The sequence below is a fragment of the Mustela nivalis genome (genome assembly GCF_964662115.1).
Source record: "Mustela nivalis genome assembly, chromosome: 1".
Lineage (NCBI taxonomy): Eukaryota > Metazoa > Chordata > Mammalia > Carnivora > Mustelidae > Mustela > Mustela nivalis.
The window spans coordinates 60,607,764-60,628,748 of NC_139020.1; the positions used below are offsets into that span (position 1 = coordinate 60,607,764).

The window sequence follows — 20,985 nt, forward strand, 5'->3', positions numbered from 1 at the left end:
TTCTTTACAAATGCCTATTTAAAAATGATGACCATCCCAAGTTTAAAATAGTGATAGCAACTAAATATGCAGTCGGATATGAACTTTTTTGGCTTTAAAACATGTATCATTTCTGAGATAACAATGAAAAGTATTTTGATTTTTGACTCAGAAAATATTTGGGGTCATTCAAAAGTTAGACAGTAACTCAATAACCAAGTGATTACAACAAAAGATAAATCTAAAAGGTAGAAATTTCTATTTAAATTAGTTTTAACAACATTGTAGTAAACCTTTTAAAAACATATTAAAAGGGTAGAATAAAAAAAAAATTCTTCATGATAAAACCCTTCCCTAGAAATGTGCCTATTGGTTCAAATGCAATGACTGCCCACTTTCCCTCTGTTTCTGCTACACACACACACATACAGAGAGAGAGAGAAAGAGAGAGAGAAACTGAGCTTTTAGCAATCTTGTTTAACATTTGGAAAGGAATAGCTGACACAATAGCGGGGGAATAAGTAAATACACTGCATGGGCTATATATAATTGAACATTCTTCAAATTCTTTAAACAGAAATTTCAGTACCATGGAGATCCTTGAAATAAAGACAGATAAATGTGACCAATTATAACCAAATATCTCTTGCCAAAAATTTAGAGAAATCTTCCATGAAAATAACAAGCAAATTAAAATCTCACTTTGGAATTACCTTGTAAATTGTGTCCCTCAGTTCAAGAAATATTATACTCTTTAGAATAGGGTAAAAGAAAAACCATCCGTGTTCTGTGTGAGAAGAACACACAGAGATGGAGAAATAAATGGGCATACTTCAATGGTCCCATTTGGAGATCATGGTAACTCCCACTACAGCACCAAGATAGAGAAGTAGACAGAGTTTTGTCAGGTCTTGAGGTCAGGTCTTTGTCAGGTCCTCATCTCTGAACAAAGAAAGAAATGGAGCCCAAAAAAGGGGACTGTGGCAAATGAAAGACACTCTTCTTTTTTTTGTCTTTCCTTTATTAATATATAAAACTGAAAAAAGAAAAGAAGCACAAGCCCAAGGGCTTATACTATACAGAAACTTGTTTTCTGAGAGTTAGTGTCAGGTCTTGCCATTTAAACCCCCAATAGCTATCTTCTAATGAAATATATATACCCTGCTTCCTAGAGGGGTAAAAAGAGGGAGGAAGGAAGGAAGGAAGTGGGGGGCAGGGGAAGGAAGAAAGGAAGTGAGGGAGGCCGGAAAGAAGGGAGGGAGGGAGGGAAGAAGGAGATAGCAATGCAGAAAAGGAGGAAAAAGCATTTTCACTTGATGTTTGAAAATACTTCCCACAGACAAACTCAAACTTGGGTAAGCTTTTACATTTTACTGAATGGAGTTCTCAACAACTCCTTCTCTTTGTACTTCTTTCATTCCTTTTTTCTTCTCTCTCATTTCATTTCTTTGCACTATATCCAAATTTTACAATTTTTTTTCTCTCTCCCTTTCCTTTCTCTCCTTCCTAATTTTACATGACACTGCTGATGGACCCAGAGAGGGTGAAAATGACAATTAAAAAGGCAAATATTATTTTCAACAGAACATTACTAAGCAATATTTCCAAACATTGCCAGTTCAACCATACAGGGTCAATTAGGATTTTAAAAATGAATCCAAGTTATCTCTCCCTTCTGAGTCAAATATCAAATGATTAGTAGTTTGGAAATAAACATATTTTACTAAATTATTTTTTTGGAGAAACCAAGTCATTTATATTTGTTAACTACATTCTATTTCCTAACTATGCTACACTGATTTAGAGTACAGAGAAAGCTTCTGTAGCTCTCCACTTCTTGTAGGACTAAATCAGAGGACTACTGTTGCCAGAAAGCAATATGAGTCAAGGCAAAAAAATGGGTTTGATGGTCTTCAGACCCTCCCTGTTTCTTCTTGTAATAAACCTGATGTCCTAGATCCCTTTTTTCTTTTATTCATTTGATAAATATTTGCTGAACCCTAATTATTTGCCAGGAACTGTGGTAGGTGCTATTGATTAGGCCTTCTCTGACATAGAGAAGCTTACACTTAGGTGGAGAGGCAGGAACGGAACTGCAATATAATAATTTGATAAGGCCCTTAATGAAAGTAAGAACAGCTTGCTATCCTCATTATGCATCTGGCTAGTCAGAGTCCTCTTTTTTTTTTTTTTTTAAGATTTTATTTATTCATTTGACAGACACAGATCACAAGAGGGCAGAGAGGCAGGCGGGGGGGGGGGGGGGGAGCAGGTTTCCCACTGAGCAGAGAGCCAGACACAGGGCTCAATCCTAGGACCCTGAGATCATGACCTGAGTCGACTCAGGCAGAGGCCCAACCCACTGAGCCACCCAGGCACCCCAGAGTTCTCTGTCTTATTTTTTGGATTTTCCCTGTACCTGCAAACCACCTCTCTGTTCTCCTAGTTTAAACTTAACTTTTGGTGAAGCTCATTTTCCCACAAGGTACACCTTTTGGACAGGTGTCTTGGGAAAACAATCTCACAAATTAACTCACACTGGATATTAAATGAGTAAAGCACGTACATCACATCTCTCTTGCATTTTATAAGTCACTCCATTTGAAAAAAACTGGTTGCTAAATAGTGGGGATTACAAGAACTGTACAGAAAGTTGTTAGGAGAAAAAATTTAGGAAGAACTTTCTCACACTTCAATCACGACAGCAAAAGGTTAACTCTTCTACATGAAACTTCCCTTTATATAGCACTGACATTATTATTTTTTAAACAACATAGCATGCCATATACTTGTTCACTTAAGAAATATAATTGAATCTGATTACTACTATTAGTAGTAGTAGTAGCAGTTACTATTAGAAACTACTGTTTCTAAAATACAGATTGTAATTATCAAAGTTGCCCTTATTCTTTTATGTTAATTATGAGCGTTTACATCAGATACAGATTGTTTTCTAATTACAAATACATGATTTGGCAATAACAAAAAGAAAGCAAGATTAGACATATTTAGATATATCAAGAAAAAAATTAATGCAATCACAAAATCAAAATTGCATCTACTGAGAAAAACAGGGATTATTTGATATAACATCTATAGGAAAAAATAGTTAATATCTATGAACCTGGGTTTCCTCCCCTATAAAATGAAGGATTTAAATCAGAATAAACTCTATGTTTGTTTCCAGGCTTGATATATATGGGAATACTTGCATAGATATATCACAATTCTTATATGACATGAAATTTTATAGATTCTGCAATATCATAATTGAAAAGTCTGAATAAATAATAGGAACCTCTTTTATATTTGAGTACCCAATACTAACAAAATGACTAACCCAAAGTAAGTGGCTTAATAGAATTTAGCTGGATAGATTGAAGATTACATGAATAGAAAAACACATTAATGTAAATGAATGTTGCGAAGTCAGGAGTATATCTAAATATCTAGAGACATTTAAGAGAGATATGGAAGATGAAGGAATTAATATTTTTGCAGATTTCAAGGCTCTATGGAAATTTTAATAAATAATTTTCAACATTTTGGGGGGCAATGCAAGAAATTTAGAAATGAAGAAAACTAAAGTTAAATAAGATCCATTTTGACTAGGATTATTTATGACAATTCCCCCTCATCCACTTTCTGCATGTTCACTGTACTGCACTTCCTGATAATCTATCCCAAACTACTCCTAGTATTTTGAAATCATTTCATCTATAATATATAAATGCCTCACTTACCTCAACTGCACAAATCCAGATCTCATCTCACCAAAGTTTTTTGAAAATTAATTGTTTTCACCTATATTATTATAACTAAATTTTCCCACTTGTAGGTCAATGATACCTATATTATAAAACTATTGTTATAATCAGATGCACTCAATGGATATCATAATTTCATTTATTTATCTTCCAACCCACAATCACTATCATTCTATTTGAGGCCACCACCTCCACTTGTATACTTGACTTTTGTAATCTCCTAAAATCTCCAGGACTGTGTGCTATTAATCATCACTTCTTTCCCCTAATCTTCAATGTCTTCACCACTGGCTCTTTGCTCTCAGAACATGTTAAGTCACCTTCACTCTATACAAATCTCCCTTGACCCAGTGATTCTCTTTAGCAACAGCTCTCCTTCCTCTTCTCACCTCTGTTCATTCAATAAACAAAATAAATTCGAAGGACTTATTATTATTTTTTTAAGATTTATTTGTTTATTTGAGAGAGAGAAAGCACAGACAGGGAGGGGCAGAGGGAGAGAGAAACTTGAGCAAAATCCCCACTGAGTTCAAAGCACAATGCAGGGCTCCATCTCAGGACCCTGAGATCACAACATGAGTCAAAACGAAGAGTCCAGCACTTACCCAGCTGCACTACCTACAGGCCCCTCAGAGGATTTACTCTTTTGATTTAAAAAATGTGAGTTTTTAAAAAGGAAAATATAGAAAATGAAAAGCAACAGTAACAATAGCCAAAAAAACCCCAAAACAAACAAACAAAACAACAACAACAAACACCTGTTGTCAAAGGCATGCATTTCTTTCCAGGTTAATATATAGTTATATAGAACTTTACTGGACCCATCATATAAAGTTTTGGATCCCAATATTTCCACCTGACAAGCTTCTATGTCAAGGAGACAGAGGGAGCTTGATTAAATCATTCTAAAGTTCTTATGAAAGATCAACCAGATAAGAACAGTTAGTAATCTTTTAAGAAAAATAATAAAAGGAAACTCTCATTAATAGGTTTAAGCTATGCTGTAAAAGCCACAATTAAAATAGCATAGTCCAAATAAAGAACACAGAAACTGATAGAACTTAAGAGAAAAAACAGAAAGGCTGGAAATCGAATAGAAGGCATGAAACAAATCCATTTGTAAATTAAGTATTTAGCATATGATAAATAATGCATATCAAATCAACGAGGAAAACAGAGATTTTTCAATTGATGGTGCTGGGACAACTGGTTAAATATTTAGAACAGAGTAAATTTAGAGCCTATCTCACACTGTATATCAAAATAAAATTCCAGATGGCTTAAAGAGTTATATGTAAACAATGGAACCATAAAAGAACTAGAAGCAAATATAGGAAAATTTTTAATCTAAGTTGGAGAAGGACTTTCTAAGCATAAAAACAAAGGCAGAAGCCATAAAGAAAAAATGTAATAGATATTTTTAAATAGTAGATTTGAACACATAAAACAAGAGAATGTCTACATAGCAAAAACAAAAATTAAAGGGCAAAAAAATTCAGGAAATTCATTTGAAACATAGGACAGAACACCATGTACCAGTCTTTAAATGCTTTATGAAAAATAATTAAGGACCTGAGAAACATGATTAGCATATACTATTAAATGAAGAAAGCATTTTAAAACAGTATATACATTATGATCCCAGTTTTGTAAAATATTTGTACATTTGGGTATAATGGCTCCCCCCTTCCACTACGTTTTTTATAACCTCCATAGCTTTACTCTTGCAGTTCCTCCTGACCAAAGAGATCTTTTCTCTCTCATTGTCCAATCATTTCATATTCATTTTTCAAGGATCATTTCAGACATCACATCTTTTCAGACATCAAGAACTTCTGCCTGAATTATCAGGATACAATAGGTGCCCTTTCTTTGTTTGCTCAGAGCACGATATTGCACACCATTAAATTAGTGTCCTATAATATTAATATTACCTGTTTATATATGTCACTCTATATGATTAAAGTCCCTCAGGAGAATTAAAAAAAAAAACTATATTCTACTCTCTCTGCATCATTAATGCTTGTTACTATATCCATCATGTGGATCACATTAAAAAATTGATTTGGAAATCAATTTTTATTGTTGAAATCTCCTCTAATCAGGAATATTCCAAAACACAGCTAATGTCAACAGGAAGCTAAACAGTTTAAGAAGGAACAAACAGTATTAAGAAGGCTGAAAGAAAAAAAAAATAGAGCTATTTAATGAGAAATCATTCTATACATCTTTCCAAGACATACCAAAGCTTCCTTCAGGCTACAACTAAATGATTCACCCTAGAGTATCCCAGGTATATACAGATCTTTTCAAAAAGATTTTCTAAAGACATATGCTACTTACAAACTGTGTCCCACAATTTATCACCTAAAGTTTATTGTTATTTAATTATTTCTCATTTATGAATCTTTTCTTTTTCATCAAATCTTGAGCTCTGTTATAGGAAGAGGCCATGCCTTATTGTAGTTAGGAATCCTATAATACATTTAGCTAAATAGCTTAGTACTTTAATAAACATCCAATATATATTTATTTTATTTATAGCTTTGAATGATTTTCTATGTTTTTAAGTATATGCTTACCTAATTCCCTAGGATAGGAAGAGTCAACTCTAATTTCATCCTTCACCTAGTACCATTCAGAATAGTGGATATACACTGAGAATTACAGAAATACATAGACTTACTGAGGAAACCTGATACTACCTAGTGAGAACAGTTTCAGCTATGCTTACTCCTAGCTGTGCCAGGCCACAAAGATTTCCCAGATCTCATGAATTAGAGGAGGTAATGTCATCTCATTTTTCTAGTAAGAATATATGAGAGTATTTAAATTAGCTTATCTCTCTGCAATAAAAAGAATAATTTTCACTAATAAGTATTCAGTAGTAGGTCTTCCTGAGCTAAATCATGAGAAGATGTACTAGTGAGGATTTTTTTATTAGTCAAAACATTTTTTTTTACATATAGCTTAGTATATACAATACCCACAAATTCACAATCTTATTTAAAGCTAATGTCAGTTTACTACCACATTGTCTGATATATTCCAAAGTTTTCCAATGAGCTATTTGACCTCCTATAGACTGAAAATCATTAGATTTAAATTATTTAATGCCAAGGAAGAAAGTCATCTTTTTCTCCTTCTTATGTCTTTGTTTCACAAAACTATTATCAGAGAGGCCATGCAAACAACTAAAAACAAAAAATTACATGGTGTAGTTAATTGAAAAAATGCTTTTGCTGCACACAGAAATTGACACTAAGTGCTGTATTAGCAGGAAATCAGTGATTTACAATTGACATTGCACAGGAAATCGTTTAGTGTCAATTGATATTAAATGGGCAAAATTGTACTGAATTAGTACAAAATAATTTGGTGGAAAGAAATGTGCTTTGATCAGGTGACTTGGTATTAAGTGGACTCAAATGTAATATGCTTTAGAGGTCACTAGTCAATAAAAATTAGGGCATGCTATCCAACCCTGAGTACATCAGACTGGTTGCTTTTAACATCCTTATCAAAAGATAAGAGTGTCATATTTTCAGGACAAAACTGTCTTCCTATGAGTTTTAAGGGAAGTGGGAAAATTTAAATTGTTTGAATGAGTTAAACAGTGGTAAGAATCATGACTTCTTTGGCCTATTTAGTAGTTCCATCGCTTTAAAAGCAAAATAATATATATTAATACATTGTAGAATTTTTAGCATCAAATAAAAGGCAAAATAATAGCATCTGTTTTATGTAATATGGTGCAGACTGAATACTCTCCATAAAATGGCCTTGACAGTGAGCACACAATAAATTATTGGTTGAATGGGTGATATCATTGGTTATTATGAACAAATCACTTAAAGGCCCTTAGAGGAACCAACCTTTTTAAATCTGAGTAATGGGGAAAGGAAAGTGTGTAGATGCAGGAGATAATGGGGAGGCGGAAAAGGCAGGAGAAGATATGTTATACAGTCACTACAAAGAGAGCAAAGTACATAAAATATTTTAGGTATTTTCTGGGAGTAAGAATGTGAATGTCTGAGATTTAAAAAACTATCACATCACTTGTGTTAGTGATACAAAAAACAGTTATGGGGTAATAGCATACACAGAACTTTCTGCTCAATCACAAAAAATACGCTTTCTTCTCAAGTGCACACAGGACATTTTCCAATATAGATCATACATTTGGTCACAAGTTACGTCTCAATAGATTTAAGAAGACAGATACTATACAGAGTATCTTCTCATTCTATGAGGAAAAAATAGTCTTTTCAATCAAAGATGCTAGGAAAACTGGATATCCATACACAAAAGAATGAGGCTGGACCCTTACCTAATACCATATACAAAAATTAACTCAAAATGGATCCAAGACATAGATGCAAGATTTAAAACTATAAAACTCTTAGAAGAAAACATAAGATAAAACTTTCACAATATTGGATTTGGCAGTGATTTCTGGTATAAGACACCAAATGCAATAAAAGAAAAAGTAGACAAAGTGAACTTCATGGAAAAAAATTAAAATTTATGCATCAAAAGGTACAATCAACAGAGTAAAAAAAGTACTCACTCATTCTCTCTGAATGAGAGAAAATATCTGCAAATTATGTACCTGATAAGGGATTAATATCTAAAATACATAAAGAACACTTAAAACTCAACAACAACAACAAAGAAACAACCTGATTGAAAAATAGGCAAAGGGCTTGAATAGACATTTCTCAAAAGAATATATAAAAATGCCAACACATGAAAAAGATGTTTAACATAGTTAATCATTAAGGAAATGCAAATCACGATGATGAGATACCACTTTACTTCAATTAGGATGGCTACAAGAAAGAAAGAGAAAGAGAAAAAGAGAAAAAGGAAGGAAGGAAGGAAGATGGGTGGGTGAAGGGAGGGAGGAAGAAAGAAAGAAAGGGAGGGAGGGAGGGGAAAAAAGAAACAAAAAGAAAAAGAGAAAGAGAGAAAGAATGAATGAAAGAAAGAAAGGAAGAAAGAAAGAAAGAAGAAAAGAGAACAGAACAGAAAAGAAAAGAAAACAGTGTTGACAAGGATGTGGAGAAATTAGAACCCCTGCACACGACTGGTGGGAAGACAAAATGTTACAACCACTGTGGAAAGCAGCACATCAGTTCCTCAAAAAACTAAAAATAGAATTACCATATGATCCAGCATGGAAAGCCAGATCTCAAAGAGAGATATGTATACTCATGTTCATAGCATCATTATTCACAATAACAAAAACAGAGAAGCAACCTAAGTGTCCATGGATGGATGAATGGATAAGTTAAATTTGGTACATGCATATAATGCAATCTTATTCAGCCTTAAAAAGGAAGGATATTCTCACATATGTTACATCATGGATGAACCTTAAAGATATTATGCTAAGTGAAATAAGCCAATCACAAAAAGATAAATACTGTATGACTCCCCTCATGTAAGGTACATAGAGTAGTCAAAATCAAAGTGGTTGGTTTCCAGAAGCTAGGGGGAGAGGGGAATGGGAAGCTATTGCTTAACTGGTATAGAGTTACAGTTTTTCAAGATGAAGAGTTCTGGAGATGAATGGTGGTGTTGGTAGCACAACAAAAGGTTAAGATGGTAAATATGTTACAAGTATTTTACCACAGTTTTTAAAGTGGGAAAAAATGGTAGCAAAGCTCTGTAGCTTTTCACTTGCTATTTCCAAAGGGAAAGAAAACTGCGGAGAACTCACACTGCTATGCATCAGATGAAAGAAATAGTAGTAATTTTCTTTTTCTAATTTGGCCAAGAGAATGAAAAAAATATCCTCTGAAAAAACCAGAAGACCTCAGAGAATTTATCATGAAGCATAAATAAATAAACAAACAAACCAAGAACATTCTATAGAATTAACAGCAAGTAAACCAAAACAAAACTCAGCTTCATCCCCAAAGGAAGTGTACAAGAAAAGAGAAGTGCATTTAGGATAATCTTAAAGAGATGCAAGTTACTGATTCAAATGCATTTCACAAAGAGAAATCTGACTGAATAGTAATACAGTTATGATAATTATTCATTGAGCTCTTACTAATGGCAAACACAATGTTCAACATTCTTTATAAAATATTACAATTCTTTCTCTTATGATGAAATCTGGTGATTTTAGGAAAAAAGATCATGAGATCAAGAAAACTGACAAAAGTGGTTGTTAAAACTGAATCAGAAACAAGATAGAGGATCATAGGGGAAGGGAGGGAAAAATGAAACAAGATGAAACCGGAGAGGGAGACAAACCATAGAGACTCTTAATCTCAGGAAACTGGGTTGCTGGAGGGGAAGTAGGGTGGGAGGGATGGCATGGCTGGGTGATGGACATTGGGAATGGAATGTGCTATGGTGAATGTTGTGAATTGTGTAAGACCGATGAATCAGAGACCTGTACCCTTGAAAAAAGAAATACATTGTATGTTAATTTAAAAAAAAAAAAAACCTACATCTATCTGAAGCCAAAGCAAATGATTTTAACTAGGTAAAGAGAACTTCTCGTGGTAGTTTAAAATAAAAATCCTCTTGCAAGAACACCTGAAGCTGAAGTGTTAAAGAACACCTGGAGCTGAGCTGCATACAAGCCTTAAATCCTTGTATGAATACAATGGATGGCTTAATCTGGAATGAGTTGGGAAGTTTAAGCAGTGATTAATAGATTAGTACAAAAACCACATAACTGTACCTCAGTGTGGCTATTCCTTTAAATCTTGCTTTGCATGCTGTTTTTTTCAGATAAAGATATCCACTAGAAAACAGTTCTTCTTTGCCATCATTTTAAAGATTTTATTTATTTATTTGAGAGAAAGAGAGAGAGTAAGAGCAGCACAGGGGCCTCACATGCCTGTAAGCTGGGAGAGGGGCAGAAGGTGAGGGACATAGGCAGAGGGAGAGGGACGAGCAGACTCCTTGCTGGATGGGAGCTGGTCTTAAGACTCCATCTCATGACCCTGAGCTCATGACTTGAACTGAAATGAATGAAATGAAGAGTCAGAGGCTTAACTGACTGAGCAACCCAGGTACCCAGTCTTTGTCACCTTAATACAGAGAATTCTATTTTAATATCTAAGCAGCACAAATGAGCTGAAAATTACAATTACATTATTTTGTTATTCTAACTATAGAAAATTTAGCTATATTCAAACAATGAAATTTCTCACATGTGCCAGTACTACTTACATAGTCACACATTACCAGGTTATAGTCAAAATGTATTTTTTAAATATTTTTATTTATTTGACAGAGAGAGAGATCACAAGCAGGCAGAGAGGCAGGCAGAGAGAGAGAATGGGAGAAGCAGGCTCCCTGCTGAGCAGAGAGCCCGATGCGGGACTTGATCCCAGGACCCTGGGATCATGACCTGAACCGAAGGCAGCAGCTTAACCCACTGAGCCACCCAGGCGCCCCAAAATGTATTTTTTAATACATTTATAAATACATATATAGTCAATATATATATTGACTATATATATATAGATATATATATATACACATATATTTTTAAATACATATATAGTCAAAATGTATTTTTTTAAAAAGCAGCTTTTGAGGGTTAAACTTCCAATTAAAAGCCTATGTATGACAATAAATGTCATAGGTTCGAACGTACAAAGAAAATTTATGTAAGCTTTAAGGTTGGTTAACCAGCACATACTAATCAAAGATGCATTTGTTAAGAGCAAGGTGGATTCCACATACCCTGCATCCTGAAGGCGCTCACAAACCCAGTTAACAATCTCCAATAACAAAACTTGTTCCTTGTGTGCATAACCCCATAAAATACTATAAGAGCAAGTACAACACAAGAAAAAAAATAACTTGGCTCTATAGATTTTATAATAGAAAGTTAAAAAATCACAAATAGAACACACATAGCCAGATGAGTAAATATACTGCACATACTTAGTAAATTATTAAATATTTAACAAAGGAACAAAAATAACATACTAATTGTTTAATGGATTAAACTCATCCCAGTGAAGTTTCCTTAATATATTTTTTGCTATGTAAGTCATATTTTTCCTTGAATTTTTATTAAAAAATCAGGTGTATCTTCCTGAAACAAGTTTATTTCTCTATGTAAAGAATTAGTCCAACCTTGGAGAAATCACAAATTTCATACAAATAGATGTTTTGATAAACTATCAACATGGTTGTTATATTAAAAAGAAATGCTAAAAAAAATTTAAATTAGACAGTAGTTCTAAAATCAATACTATTGACATTTGCTTAACATGTCTGCAATATAAATGCAGCAAAATCTTTTCAACAGCTTTTAACCATTTTCTCATATTTATATTTAACTCACACAATTTTCACCCTTATGTTTTTAATATATTTTTTTCTTTTTTTTGCATTCTCCCTCTTTACTGAAGATCACAGGCTTCTTCTCTGACATCATTGTTAGATAACATCTCAGTGACCTGTTACTGTATCCTTGGATGGGAAGAGATAGTATCTCCAGTAAGGTCAATATGACTCAACCGTGTGATATGAACATAAAAAAAAAAAGATTAAATCTTAAACTATGCTAGCAGAATAACATTATCTAGAATGAGGGAGATAGCCATTCCACTCTCATCAGCAATGGTCAGATGACATGATCAATAGCGTGATACAGAATTACCCAGAATCACTATAATATCCTAAGAAAGGAGATAAGGAAGTGTACAAGACTAGAATCATGGAATGGCTGAAAGAACCAAGGGTATTGAATGTTACTATTTTGGGGGCTAGGAAAATAATTAAAGTAGAACATTTTCAAATGTTTAAAACTTCATATTAGATTTATTTTGCATGGTATCAAGGGAAATACTAAAATAATGGGTTGGAAATACTATTCAAAGTAAATACAATTCAAAGTAAATCAGAACTTAACATCCTAACTGCCCCTAGAGTATAAGTGACTGGAGATATTTATTCAAAAAGTGGGAAGTTGGACTACAGTATCCTTAAGAGCAATTTTTCCCTATGACTCAATGATTATTCTGAAAGCTAAGAACTAAAATATTTAATCCTGCTGAGCTATACATGTTTTTCTGATGCTGCCTGAAATCTGCAGTTATCAATCTATTGTTTTGACTTTTACTAGCAAAATATTAAAAAGTTGTTCTTTCCCCAAGTTATTACGTAGTTTATGCAAGGGAGATTGCTTTTTAAGAGTTGTGGGGGTTTTTCTACTTCAAGAAATACAGCCTGACAAAGTGCTAAACGACCCAGTGACCCTAGTGACTGAATTGGTCAGTCAGTCATTCAACAAATACGTATTCAGAGACAGATATGTGCCAAAGGCTCCAAGGTGGCAGACAAAAAGAGACAACAAGATAGGCCTCTGCTTAAAATCTATTAGGTCAAGTAGATACACAAAAATCATTTTATAAAGTACCGGCTCTTATTCCAGAAGCATGTGCTCTGGAAGCATACTGAAATGGTGTTTAACTTTCCAAGGAGAATCAGGGAGGACTTTGCAGAGGAGGCAGGATTTGAGTTGGGTTTTATAAGTTTAGGATTTCACTGGATAGTAAGGGAAGAGAACAGTATTTTAGGCAGAGGAGGCATCATGTGCTCTGAGGCATGGAAATACAGAGCATGTTTAGGAGAAATCGTAAAAAATGTGGTAAGGCTAAGATGTAAGATATAGAGTAAGGAGAAAATATTTAAAAAATTGACAAAGCAGTTTATGGTTAAGTGCCTTTGGACAATACAAGGATTTGGGTTTACCTTGAATGAAAGGGGAAGATGTTTCCAGGTAGAAGGGTGACATGACCAGATTTGCATTTTAGAAAATTCATGAGCATCAGTGTGAGGAATTCATTTCCTTCAAATATTAGTTTTTGCTTTAAAATATTTCAGGGGGAGTTGAGTCTTTCAACTATTGGCACCAGCAAGGATAAATTAATAAATACCAAAATGGCAGCATAGAGCACCCAATTCTTTATAATATCGGTTATTATTTCTGAACCTATATTTTGACTTAAATGATCCTTTTATTCAAAAATTCCATAAATGAGTGAACATGATTTAAACTGATTAGTATGATGTAGACTACCATAAAATGAATAAGAATTTTTGAAGAGTTAAAGACTATGTTGGTGCACAACAGGGAAAAGGCAATTAACTCAAGAAAGATAAAAATGTCTGGAGAAATACCTTGCACTCAATGGGCTTCTAAACATCTCTTGCAGAAACTGCCATTTATTTTGAAGTTATAATGTGTATACCACCTAAAATTTGTAAAGCAATTTCATATTACCATCTCTCTTCTCTGCCTTGATCCCCACCATGACAATATGAATAAATACTACTATTCTCATTTTATCAGGAATAAAACTGAGGCTCATAAAAATTAAATTATTTGCCCTGTTATATGTTACAGTTAATAAATGATCGTGTCAAAATCAAACTTCTAGTTTGGGATTATAGATCCAGTCCTCAGTTCACTTTATCATGCTTCACAACTGAAAAATGGTTTAAAACTATGACATGGGTAAGACAAGGAGATGAAAGAACCAAATGATTCTATGCAATTCTGTAGAAAAAAAGAGAAAAAGAGAGTACAAATGCTGTAAACTGGATTGCATGCTTTTCTGAGAATCATTTTGGAAGAATTTTCATGCCAAAGAAAATGATGACCAAGCTTTTGGTTCATCAGGAAATTTACTAGAGAAGCTCTTTATAATTGGCAGGGGGAGGGAAGATGGAGTTGAAAATTTGTTGATGAGATAATTAGCAAAACACATAAATGATTTGTAACTTAGGACCAAAAAAACTTCAAATGACTATAAATTCCTTATGGAGAAATCAGTTCTCCTTGTCTCATGTCATCATACCTTTAAATTTATGTGCAAAAATTTGAACAGTTAACAGTAAAATTGTGTATTTAGTAGAGTAGAAGGTCTCTTTCCCTCTATTTCCTATGGGTAAAAAACTATAATAACTCATCCTGGATTATGAAAATAAAGAGTTCTTTCTTTTCTCAGAGAGTTTATTCCAGCAATAAGAAGTAACTATTTTGGAACATTTGAAAAATGTCCATGAGATCTGCATCAGGAAGCTATACCTTTCCATGCTTTATCACCATACTCCATTTTTACAACTGAACTACAACAAAAAGTTATGCAAAGAAGAATAGAGATCAATATATTTTATCATAAGTGTTGTAATCCAAAGTTAAATCTAACCTTTTGGTTTTAACATGAAAGGAGAAAATAATTAACTGAAGACATTTCATTTGAAAATTCTTCATTACCTTCTATCTCCAGAAATTCTAGTTTTCCCAGCTTTTGGCTGCATCTACCTAGGAATGTACATCCTTTTCCTTGCCTCACTCTGAAAATAGTGTTTCTATCCATAAAGTCTCATGCTAGCAACATTTCATATCTTGACTCACAAATTTTCCATGATATCACAATGAATCGGCACATCATATATGTGGTAGATTTTTAAAACAAATATTTTAACCCTAGAAATACATTCTCTGAAAGAGTTGATAACTTCCTTAAATGAAATATAAAAAAGCAGTTGGAACCAGAAGAGATCACCGACCACATCAGAATAGTTTTAAGATAATTTTACTTCACACTTGGGGCGCCTGGGTGGCTCAGTGGGTTAAGCCACTGCCTTCAGCTCAGGTCATGATCAGGGTCCTGGGACCAAGCCCCGCATCGGGCTCCTTGCTCAGCGGGGAGCCTGCTTCTCTCTCTGCCTCTGCCTGCCTCTCTGCCTGCTTGTGATCTCTGTCTCTCTCTCTCTCTGTCAAATAAATAAATAAAACCTTTTAAAAAAAAATTTACTTCACACTTTGTCTTTTATCCCTCCTCCATCATTTCTACTGCCTTGAATTCATAAGCCTTACTTCCAGGATTTACTCTCCAAGAGATTTCACATAATGTAATACTGAACTTTGGCATGTTGTTGCCAGCCAGGCTGGTTTACCTGCTTTCATTCACCATTGAGGGAAAAAAAAACCACTTAATCCATAAAGCTGGTTTTGATTTACAGAAGTAAACAGTCACTATAAGTATCACACATACTTTCCTCTAAGATTCAGACCTTAAATCAGAAACCTAATGTGTTTCAGTTCTATTACCAGGTTAATCTAAAGGGCAAAAAGAAAGAATATTTTAAAAATTTTAAATAATTTTTTAAAAAACACTAAATCAAATGACTCTTGTTCATGGACATTAATTACATTTATTACAATTGTGTGAAAAAGGGCACCAGGGTGGCTCAGTGGGTTAGGCCTCTGCTTTCAGCTCCAGTCGTGATCTTGGGATCCTGGGATAGAGCCCTACATCGGGCTCTCTGCTCAGTGGGGAGCCTGCTTCCCCCTTTTTCCCTCTGCCTGCCTCTCTCTGCCTACTTGTGATCCCTGTTGGTCAAATAAATAAACAAACAAACAAAATCTAAAAATTGTGTGAAAAATGAGTTACTTTGGTCATTATTTGTATCAGTGATTTCAAATTGCGGCTAACCATAAGAATCACTTGGAACCTTTTAAAACATACTAATGCCAGAGCCCCACCCTATACTGATTAAATCTCAATTGGCAGAGCCAAGTTTAAAGCATACCTGGGATAGCATTTTGTTGGTGTTGTTGACTATTTAGCAGTTATTAAGAACACAGCCTAGGGGTGCCTGGGTGGCTCAGTGGTTAAAGCCTCTGCCTTCAGCTCAGGTTATGATCCCAGGGTCCTGAGATCAAGCCCCGCATTGGGCTCTCTGCTCCATGGGGAGCCTGCTTCCTCCTCTATCTCTGCCTGCCTCTCTGCCTACTTGTAATCTCTGTCTGTCAAATAGATAAATAAAATATTTAAAAAAAAAAAAAAGAACACAGCCTACTTTTAACTTAGAAGACTGTTTCTTCAACTCTAAAACAGGCATAATGATTATATTATGTGTATATTATGAGGGTTAAATGAAATAATGCCTATAAGGAGCCTAAACCGTGACACAATATGCATTCAAATATTTGTTGGTGCTGTTGCTGTTAGAACTCTTGCTATCTGCATGGGTATCAGGCCTATCAGTGCAAGAGAAAAGACACAGTGTTCCTGTGAATAAGAAGGAAGAATATTTTTCCAACATCAATCTTAGCATGCAGTGTGCTATACTAGAAGATGGTGGTAAAGCAGCAAATCATATTTGAGCTTCCTCTGATAGATGTTACCTTACTGAAGTATCTTCATGCCACAAACAGGATCATAAAAAGCTCTGTGGAATGCAGGGTTCAATTTTCTGGAAGAACTGATCAATCCCATTCATTCAGTTAGTCATCTTGAACATTCTTCCTCTATTTCTCTATAACAAATTTCAACCAACCACAAAACACGTAACATATAGTCCTATTTATATACATGCATATATAAAATAAGTATACATGTTTATACATGCATATATAGAAATTTTTCTTTTGCCTATATAATTTTGTGTAGCAACTTAATTTTCTACAAGAAACACACACTATTATTAAATAAGTAAAGCCACAGTTAATGTCATTTGAATTAAACAAATAATATTTATATCCACTAAAAAATACAAAGAAACTATACTTTTCTAAAACTAAATTTCTAAAGAAGAAATTAGCACCAGGGTTTGTATTCTAAAAAAAAGTTCTGCTTTCTTATCTTAACTAAAAATCATGTTGATTTTAAGTCAGTAAGTTAAGGCTATTTAAGAACTGATACATACAACTTAATGATGCTACTTGCAATTATATGAATAGTCTTTATAGGCATTTTAAGTATTATGAAGAATTATTTCTCTCCTTTATTCATGTTTGCCAAGATAGCTTATGAATTAGCTTTCAAGAGAAACCGTTTTGATTCATGTATAACAAAACTTCACCTGCTATGAGCAAGATTCCCTACCCCATACTCTAACAATGACACTTCCAGTCCACTATTATTATTAAAATCATTATTAAAAACATTATTATTATTATATTCATTATTAAAAACAAACACAAATCTCTATTCTTGAGTATGGGGTTTTAGTGATAAGCAGAACAAGAAGTCATCATGTACTTCTCCCTCAGATATTCTTGGCCTAAATGCCAAGAGCTGATTTAGAACCTCCAACTTGAAATTTAATTATCTGCTAGCACATACATTAGACAATATCTATTTTTCCACAATGAATTAATGTGTTGATGTAATCCAAAATCAAACAATGTGGTTTGATAAAGGTATCTTATCAACAGTTTCTTCTCCTTTGTCTTGAAGCATATTTGCCACTAACTTTAAGGTTGATTTATGAGTTTTTAAAGCAATCATGTATATTACTTGTATCTCTTTTTGCTTTGAGGACTACAATTCTGAATTAAGCTTTTGTAGTTTTGATCTTTTCACCCTTGGAAGCAAAAGTCGTCAAGTTTTGTACCAGAAAGCATTAAAAAGGACAAAAGAGTTTCAATAATTCCTTTGATTATCTGACAAAGTTTGAGAGGGACAGTACTAGGAACTAGGAGGCGAGGACTGCTGATACTCATCACTAGGCTTTTCTACTTGCAATTTTAAAATACTTGTATAAAATCATCACACCGGCATGTTCACTTTTACCAGCATACACTAAATATATATTTAACATTTTTCCAGAATATTCACTATATTTATAATATTATTATGAATTATTTAAAAATTTCACCTATCCTTTTTTATTTCAGTGAACCTATTTTTAACTATTATTTTTAACTACTGATACATTTTTGTGAACTGGGAATATAACAGAAAAGTAACAACAATCTGAAAGTTTTATAAAGACATCTTAGCCAAGATATGTCATATACTGTATCCCATTATTGAGAGATACTCTTTGCAATATGAATATGTGAATAATACATAATATGTGAATGTATATAAAAGCTTGTGAAAATATAATTTCTTATGTTGGGAAATGAATGTGAACAAATTTATTTCATTGCTTTTCTTTTTCTCTAAACTACTGAAATTCATGAGCCCCTTGATAAATTGCTAGATCCACAGGCAACAAATGAAGGAAATTCTTATAAAAGGACAAAAAGTCTAAGTCTGAGTTAGGACAGGTGATTCAGGGAAGACAGATCTTTATTGAACATTAAAAAACTAAGTAATTGAGACACTTTCAGTAGCAACCCATTCACATCATAAACAATCCTCCTTGCATTTATCTGTGACTGAGAAACAAGCTTCATTCAAATACCTTGTTATGAAACACTGAAAGAAAGCACCAGACACAATCACATTCAAAGGATCTCTTCAGTAATAAAACATAGATGCACAGTCTAGTCTAGTCTATATAAAAATGGGGTTCCTTGCTACAGAATGGCTTGTATGGTATCTGAAAGCATCTTCTCTTGAGCAATAGCTCAAACAAGCAGAACAGAATACCACATCATAGACCTAATTTCAGAAGATTTTCTTTCCAAATATTAGTTTTATTTTTATAGCAAACTCATGCAATGTGTGTGGCACTTGAAGATACAAATCCTAACGTAAATTCCCACCTTCTAAGAGCCAGACACTTCAGTCACAGTACCATGAATTCTTTAAATATACTGCAAAATGGGAGGCCAAGAGGGTATGATAGCAGAACCAAGAGCAAAGAAGATTGTAGATATGACGTGGGGGTTCTTTCAAAACCAACAGGTACTTTCCTACTCCTTGGTATTACTTTTCATCAATTCTTTTCTTCATTTTTTTTTTCTACTGAAGTACTGATACAATGTTTGAATTGTTAATAAACTTATTTCTACTCACTAATGGAACACTGTAAAAGGTTCTACTTTGGGGGAAAAAAGACAGGGAGTTGTTCTATAGACAGGTAGTGGAAAAATGAAACATGGAGAAGCTACCTACTACTCTTCTCTTGCTGAGTTTGCTCACTCTATACATACTGCAACTAAAATTGCTTTAGAAAGAAACATACTAAAGAGTACATACTATATCTTGTGTTTCTACTTATTAAATCCTGAGGATTTTCTGATATAAGGTTGGAATTATTGTATTTCATAGGAAACATTCAGAAAAACAGAGCATAAAGAAAAGAAAAAGAATATAGACTTATGTCAGAATGTTGTCACAATTCACTCAACACAAACATATCATGATTTAACTGGTGGTAAAGAGCTTGCTCTCATATGTAAATTTGCCTTACATATGATGGAAATGGATGTTTACAACTCTTGCTGCCTGTGCAGTTACCTGGAATTGTGGCACTTCCCTGATCCCAGAGTATCATTAGGGTATCGTTACAGTATTGTTATGGAGTTAGTTGGACAGTTAGGAAGTCAAGGCCAGGGTCCTTAACAAGAAGATATAGAGTAAGGACAGCTAAGTCAAAACAGCACTAGCATCCTGTTTTACAGCTTAGGCAAGACCACAAGAGCATCCTCTGCAGAAGTGACTTCTGCAAAACATCCTGAGACCAAAAAAATTAACCATAAAACATTGGTCATTATCATAAGTTGAGGCAGTTAGTCTCCAAATGTCAGCCCCAAAGACTATCAGCACTTGAACAATAACCCTGTAGGTGGAAGGGTGCCTGATCAAAGCCCTGATTAGCACGCCTTAGCAGCCAATCCACAAGGGGCCCACACTCAGGATATTACACTCAGGATAGTTCTGCAAAAGAGCTCATAAGAACCCCTAGATTTTAAAACACCAAAATGGCAACCCTTTAGGTCTCATCCATCTCTGGGGAGCTTTGCACTATTACTCAATAAACTTTGCCTTGCTGCCCACTTCTCTTTGGCCTACTTCTTCATTCTTTGAAGTAGCATCCCCAAGAACCTAAGGTACTGAGGGAATAGAAATCCTGTAACATTGAGATCATAATGTTGGAATAAACAAAACAAATAATTATTAATAGCTGATAAAATTTTCAATATCAAATACCAATTCTCTTTTTACTTGAAGTATATCTACACACACACAGACAAAAATCCGTTATTTTTATTTCCATCCAGTTAGTCTTTATTCCTGAATTAGTTTGACTAAAAGAAAAATGTCCCCAACACAAATGTGTCCATTCTGAAACTACCTTAAGTCCTGTTATTTTTTTTATTTTTCAAAATTATGCAACCAGATTTATTAAATGGACATAAGTCAGTGAGAGCTGATATAGGGTACAGTTTCTTGCCCACCTTCCCTCCCCATTGCCTTCAATAATAGGAAGCTGTTATTTTTCATTTTTTCCATCTCCTAGTTGTCCTGCATCTTTTCTAGGATCAGTGATGGAGGTAGGT

The 20,985-nt window shown here is 34.0% G+C and overlaps 1 long non-coding RNA gene across 14 annotated transcripts in view; it reads right to left on the reverse strand.

Moving 5' to 3' along the window:
• The window catches only part of LOC309870423, a 497,103-nt gene that overhangs the window by 386,457 nt on the left and 89,661 nt on the right, over nucleotides 1-20,985 (reverse strand). For 7 of the 14 annotated variants that reach the window (XR_014314574.1, XR_014314575.1, XR_014314576.1 and 4 more), the window contains exon 3: nucleotides 16,933-17,000. The exons of the other annotated variants lie outside the window; for them this stretch is intronic. This is a non-coding gene — a long non-coding RNA (uncharacterized lncRNA). The remainder of the gene's footprint in view (nucleotides 1-16,932; nucleotides 17,001-20,985) is intronic. 14 annotated transcript variants of the gene reach the window in all.